At 34.0% G+C, this 6,724-nt stretch overlaps 1 pseudogene; it reads left to right on the top strand.

The window, feature by feature from the left end:
- The first annotated feature begins 255 nt into the window (after window positions 1-255).
- LOC126964739 (acyl-CoA Delta(11) desaturase-like) lies at window positions 256-6,504 on the top strand (annotated as a pseudogene).
- The last annotated feature ends 220 nt before the right edge of the window (window positions 6,505-6,724 follow it).

The raw sequence follows: 6,724 nt of genomic DNA, 5'->3' as shown, positions 1-6,724 counted from the left end.
AACGAAAATATTATTACAATATGTATTCTTAATATAACGAAATCTTCCTTCAGTGCTGAAACTCCTAATTTAACTAAGGTAAATAATACTACTAGGTACGAGATTAAAAGTAATATTATCTCACACTAAATTAACAGAGTAAATTATTTTCATATAATTAGTTTTTCTGAAATGAAAGTTCATGTCTATTTATCTAAACTTCCCAAGTGTGTTTTTTTCTAATTTCACTGCTAATATATGAATCTGTTTCCAGCCATGTTTATGTTTTTATTAAGTGGTTTTCGAATCGTTATTCCTCCTCCCATAGGAGGAGCACATCGGCTATGGACACACAAATCCTACAAAGCGACTCTACCACTCCAATTGTTTCTCCTCGGTGCCTTCGCCAGCGCTGGTCTGGGAATAATCTAAACTAATATTATAAACATGAAGAATTTGAATTTTGATTCTAGCTGTGGGAGCCAGTGGGAGGGAGGGTACCAGTGGGAGGCTCCTTTGTACAGGAGGCCAGCTAGATTATAGGTACCACAACAGCACCTATTTCTGTCGTGAAGCAGTAATGTGTAAACAAAACTGTGTTTCGGTCTGAAGGGCGCCGTAGCTAGTGAAATTACTGGGCAAATAAGACTTAACATCTTGCGTCTCAAAGTGACGAGCATAATTGTAGTGCCGTTCAGAATCTTTGGGTTTTAAGGAATCATGAGCGGCCCTGCATTGTAATAGGCGTATCAATTACCATCAGCTGAACATGCTGCTCGTCTCGTTCTCGGCTCGTCGCCTTGTTTTCAAAGCAAAAAAAACTGAGATCTAAGAGCGGTTCGTGCTATATATCAGCTTGGTTATAGACAGTCTCTCAAAGAATAATTTAAAGAAATAAATATTATGACTGTTCACTGTCAGTACATTTATGAAAATTTAATACACAATTTCACAAAAATCGTCACCTTTTGCTCTTAATAGTGATTTTCATTATTATAACACTAGAAATAAGGGATTGCTTGTAACTAATTCTAGTAGGCTTCATAAGATACATAATAATAGCTTTAAGGGTAAATTCCCAGCCACTATTCAGGCATTATCTATAAATAGATTAAAAAAAAATAAAAATGGCTCTGTCGTAAATCCTTTTACTCCACAGCTGAATATCTAAGTGTTCCGACAGCCTGGGACTAGATTATGATTATTTTATATCAATAGCAATGACAGTACAATAATGTATATTTTATTAAAAAGAGCGCCAAACATGAGAGCTCAGAGCGTCATTTGTTTCCGAAGCGGTAGTTGTATCTAGTATATTAGAAATTATATCAAAGAAATTCTAATGGAATCAAGTTTGAGAAAGATAAACGCCTTTATGCGTTTTTAGCTTTTTAACACAGAGATTCACATATCTACGTTTTTTCTCGTAGACCACTTACAAAATATCAACAATTCGATGAACCCCCTGCTGCTACATGTCTACCATATTTCCAAGACTCACCAAAACATGTGAAAATTAAATCTTTGTCAGTCAGTCAGACGGCGCTTTCTTGTATTGAAAATCGAAAATGAAGAATTTACAAATACGAGCAACAGTCGCAGGCTATTAGTCTCTAAAGTTTGATGGATTCCATCTAAAAATATCACATCTACAATTTTACCTGAAAATAGTCCCATTTTATGGAAAAGGAGGACAAACGAGCGTACGGGTCACCTGGTGTTAAGTGATAACCGCCGCCCACATTCTCTTGCAACACCAGAGGAATCACAGGAGCGTTGCCGGCCTTTAAGGAAGGTGTACGCGCTATCTTTTAAGGTACCCATGTCGTAGCGTCGTATCATATCTTTTGTGACTAAATGGTTGTCTCACCTTATAGTAGAAGAATATTTATTTATTTATTTATTGGTTCCCACACAACATACATGTATTAATAATTACAAAATAACGCTAGTACCTATAAGTAAACCATTATTAACATATACGTCAATTAAATGGAAACACCTATGATGGCGTGATATTTAACTTAAGTAAATGTAGAGTTATATAAAACAATAAGTAATTTTATGTTACTATCACGACTTAGGCAAATGCATATAACTTGTTAACTAAAATAAAATAAACATAAATAGGTAGAATACTAGAGATCTAAGTATAGTAAGAATATGTATGGGTGATTCTTTAAAGAATCCATACTTCTCCAATCGGCCATAATCAAACAATCATGAAACGAATAAAATTAAAGTAATTCAGAACGAGCTTTTAATGCGTAAATCATAACGCAAAGTCAGTTCACAATTTTGGTAAATAAATATAAAAACAACGTTGCGATTTAATGAAAATTCCGATATTATTCCAAAGAAGGCCGAATTATGCATTCAAATTTTAATGAGCGTTATTGGCTGCTCCCGCGGTAACAGCTGTGTGAACAATTTAATTAAATAAGAAAATATATCAACGTTATTTGCGAGTCTATCACGCAGTTTTTAATATAAAATTCGTTAATGCATAAAATATGAACGCCACTAGAAATGTTATTAATTTTTGGAGCTTACTCTTTAAGAATTGATTTTTAGTTATAGCCCCCGGTTTGGAAATGTGACAAGGAAAATAAAATCGAGCGTTGAGTAAAAGTATAAGGTATAAAAAGATATAAAAGGCATTTATTTTCTAAAAATTGATTCCTTTAGAATCATGATTTCATTTCTAACACTACAGCCGCTTCGGAAACAAATGGCGCTCTGAGAGAGAAGCGGTGCAAGAAACTCTCCCAGCATTATTTGCGTTACAATACTAGTCACTTTGAGATAAGTTTATACATTAAAATCCAATATGGCCAAAAAAAATCATATTTGCGACAAACTCAAGACAGAACAAAGTCTAAAATGGAAGAGACCTTTACTCAGTATTGGGTAGATCAAGGTTGAGGAAAGGACATTAAAAATGAGGTTTCTTCACTAGAACGTACCAAAAGTGGTAGAAGACATGCGTGGCACGAGAGGGTCGTCACTAGAATATATGACGTCATATGCGTCGGAGCTGACATATACACCTTTTTTTATCGTAATAACAATATTTAGTATTTGATTTAGTAAGCAATGTAACAGTTACCAAAAGTATATTATTATATAACTTTAAATTTACAATTATCTTAAGCTTGAATTTGTTCGTTACAATATTCATTTTCCTCTATGTTTAGGTAATAGTAATGACATCACAGTCTTTTAAGGGAAATTGAGAGAAAACGATGTTTTACAGAATTCCTTGCTGCAATGGGTCCGCGACCATCGTGTTCATCACAAGTATAGATACGGAGGCCGATCCACATAACGCCAATCGTGGCCTGTTTTTTTCTCACATCGGATGGCTGATGCTCAAGAAGAACGACCAGGTCCTGGCTCGAGGGAAACAAATGGACATGAGCGATATTACTGGCGATCCTATTCTCAGGTTTTATAACAAGTAAGTTGATACTTAACAAACGACTCTTTATCTACTTCTCTCTTTCATTTTTTTATAGAAGAAGAGGACAAACGATCGTACAAATCACCTCATAATAAGTGATCACCGCCGCCCAAATTCTCTTGCGCAACACCAAAGGAAACACAGGAGCTTTGCCCGCTCTTTCGAAAAGTGTACACTCTTTTTTTAAGGTACCCATGTCGTTCTGGAAACACCGCACAAGGAAACTCATTCCACAGCTTGGGTGTAAGTGGAAGAAAGTTATCATTTCCATTTCATTTTGCTGATAAACAATTGATTCAATAAATGAAAGAATATAATGACCATTAAAAATGGTTTATTTTATTTTGGCTTTCAAACTCGATAGGATATCCTACCATTTATTTTAATTATATTATACTAGCGCTTTTGCAGTTATTGTATCACAAACATCGCAAAAATCACCTGAGGAATTTTAATTGAATTAGTAATTACAAGTTACTTAGTGAGTTAAAATTAGACAAGGAATACTACTTATATCTCTTTACATCATAAACCAGGGTCGATAATTTTTGAAACCAAAAAAAATAATAGTAGGATGGAAATACCCATTGGAATTGGAAGAAAATATAACAAGAATGAAAGAAAAAATAAATTACGGGCCATCTGAGGTCGGGAAGTGGAAAAGGAGGGATTTAAAGGTAAAACTAAAAAATAAAAAATGGTTTATCTCGATTTCCGGCAAAACTGCAAGTCCTATGGAAAAAAGTCAAACTTTTGTTTTCACACTTTTTTAACATACATTTAATCAATAATAATGAAAAAAGTTATCCTTTTTACATTTATAAATAGATTTGATTTTTAACCGACTTCAAAAAAGGAGGAGTTTCTCAATTCGTCGGTATTTTTTTTATGATTGTTACCTCAAAACTTTCGACTGGGTGAACCGATTTTGTTAATTCTTTTTTTATTTGAAAGCCGGTGCTTCCCATGTGGTCGAGCCCAAAAATTACAATAATCGTAACTAGAATTATATTGTATAAAAATACGCAATTATTTTTGTACTTTTTAGTGTATATTACTCGTATATCTATTGTTTTACAATAGCGTTTTTGAACTCGGTTGTTTTTTTTTTTTTTTTTTTATATTTTTGTTATATTCTCTTCCTTTTCCAATAGATTTCATTCTATTATTTTTTTTTCACTTTTTATAATTTTCAAAGGCTTCAACACTGGTCTATAATGTTCAAATGATTACTAACCTTCTTTGTATGATTACTAGGCTTCTCGAGCAAGATTATAAGCTTGTAATACATGTGTAATTATTCATTTATCATTTAAGTTCCTGTATCCCCTAGCTGGGGCAGAAGGTATACACAGTGTATCTCCATCGTGATCGGTCCTGAGTATCTCTCAGGACCGATTTCACTCCAGGTCTTTCCGATGTCTTTCGCTTCGTCAATTACAGTCCGCCACCAGGTCACGTTTGCGTTTTCCTTGAGGGTTCCAACTCCAACTCTATGTTATGTAATTACGTGTGTACCTAATTCTATTTACAATCAGGTTACTTGGAACCTTGTTGATCATTTATATTTCGTGCGCTAAATTATTAAGAATGTATATTTTCAGGCACTTTGCATATTTCAAGCTAATGTTATGCTTCGTGTTGCCGACAACTATGTCGATGTTATTGTGGGGAGAGAATTGGCGCTGTGCCATAGCGTGGCAATGTTTCCTGCGATTCTTGATAATGTTTCACTGCGAGCTAACAGTCAATAGCCTCGCTCATGCATATGGATGTAAGCCGTATAACAAGTGAGTTCATTTTAAATTATTATAGTATAGTGAAAGATCAACGACCTACAAGTAAACTTGGTATAAAGTTATACCTGAGACCTCACCAAGAATACGCAAAATGTTTACAAATAGACATTTTGCTTATGTATGGTTTATTCGGTATTATAACGTTTCCCGCGTTTATTTGCAAGTTTGCTTGACATTCGGTAAACTTCAGAATTATCATTGTATTGACAGTGATATAGTCCACATATTGCATATTCTTCGTTTATAATCAGGTAAAACCTATTTCATTATGAGATTTTTTATTTGTTAATTTGCTGTACAGGTTCTCAATATCCGGGGCGTTGCAAGCGTACGGAGAAATTTAATGTATACATAAATATATAGTATACAGTCGTTCCGCTAGAAATTGGAAATTAAAACCTAAAATTAATCTGTTTGTTTACTGGCTTATATGCTAAACGGCTTAGCCGAATATATAAACTAACAGGCAGGCTATTTTAGAAAATTAATTATGGTTTGAAGTAAACGAATTTAAGCCATGCAATTGTGTCATTCAAAACCAAATGGTTTGATATTTCAAACTACTTATTACCTTCTCTATTCTATAAATCTCTTACCTTCTTATTTAAATTTCTTTGTGTGTCACACATAGCTTAAGAAGTTAATCGGGGAGCCATAATACATCCATTCCTACTCAGCACCTTAGGGAGAAAGGGATGGCTGAAAAACAGCATTGCATGGAAACATGAATGAATAATCTCATGTCAGTCATGTGAAGTTGAGTCTTCTCCTTTTGCCTATTTTTTCATCGCCTTTAATTTTATGGCAGTAAAGCACAATATGCCATGGCACTAAAGAATTAATTTATTTTATTTATTAAAATTATTTCAGAAACATTGTGCCTAGCGAGAATCGCTTCGTAGCAACAGTTACTCTAGGCGAGGGCTGGCAATATTACCATCACATGTTCCCATTCGATTACAAAGCGGCTGAGCATTTTGACCCTTTTAACTGGTGCACATACTTCATAAATTTCTTCAGAAGTATTGGGTGGGCTTATGACTTCCGTGAAGCAACTCCTGAGATGATAAATGCGACAGCGAAGAGATTAGGCGACGGCACACCAGTTCATAACCCAGTGGATATTACCAATTCAGATTATTGATTTATTTTTGATTTTATTTATAAGAGAATTTAAACCTAAATAATTAAGATTACTAGCTAGATAGTATTACGTAGTTTTATTTTGTTGTGTATTTGAAAATATAATGATAATATACATAATTTGAGTTTTATTTGAAAAGAAATCATGTATTTTATATAATTTTAATAAACATTTGAATGTTATGGACATAATACACATCTTGTACATAAGACAAAAAACAAAGTATCATAAAGATAAGGTTTTTTTTTATGGAATAGGAGGACAAACGAGCGTACGGGTCACCTGATGTTAAGTGATCACCGCCGCCCACACTCTCCTGCAACACCAGAGGAATCAAAA

The sequence above is a fragment of the Leptidea sinapis genome, chromosome 5 (genome assembly GCF_905404315.1).
Source record: "Leptidea sinapis chromosome 5, ilLepSina1.1, whole genome shotgun sequence".
NCBI classification, from domain to species: Eukaryota; Metazoa; Arthropoda; class Insecta; order Lepidoptera; family Pieridae; genus Leptidea; species Leptidea sinapis.
Note: the sequence above shows the minus strand (reverse complement) of the source record. Positions and strands in the feature narration are given on the sequence as shown.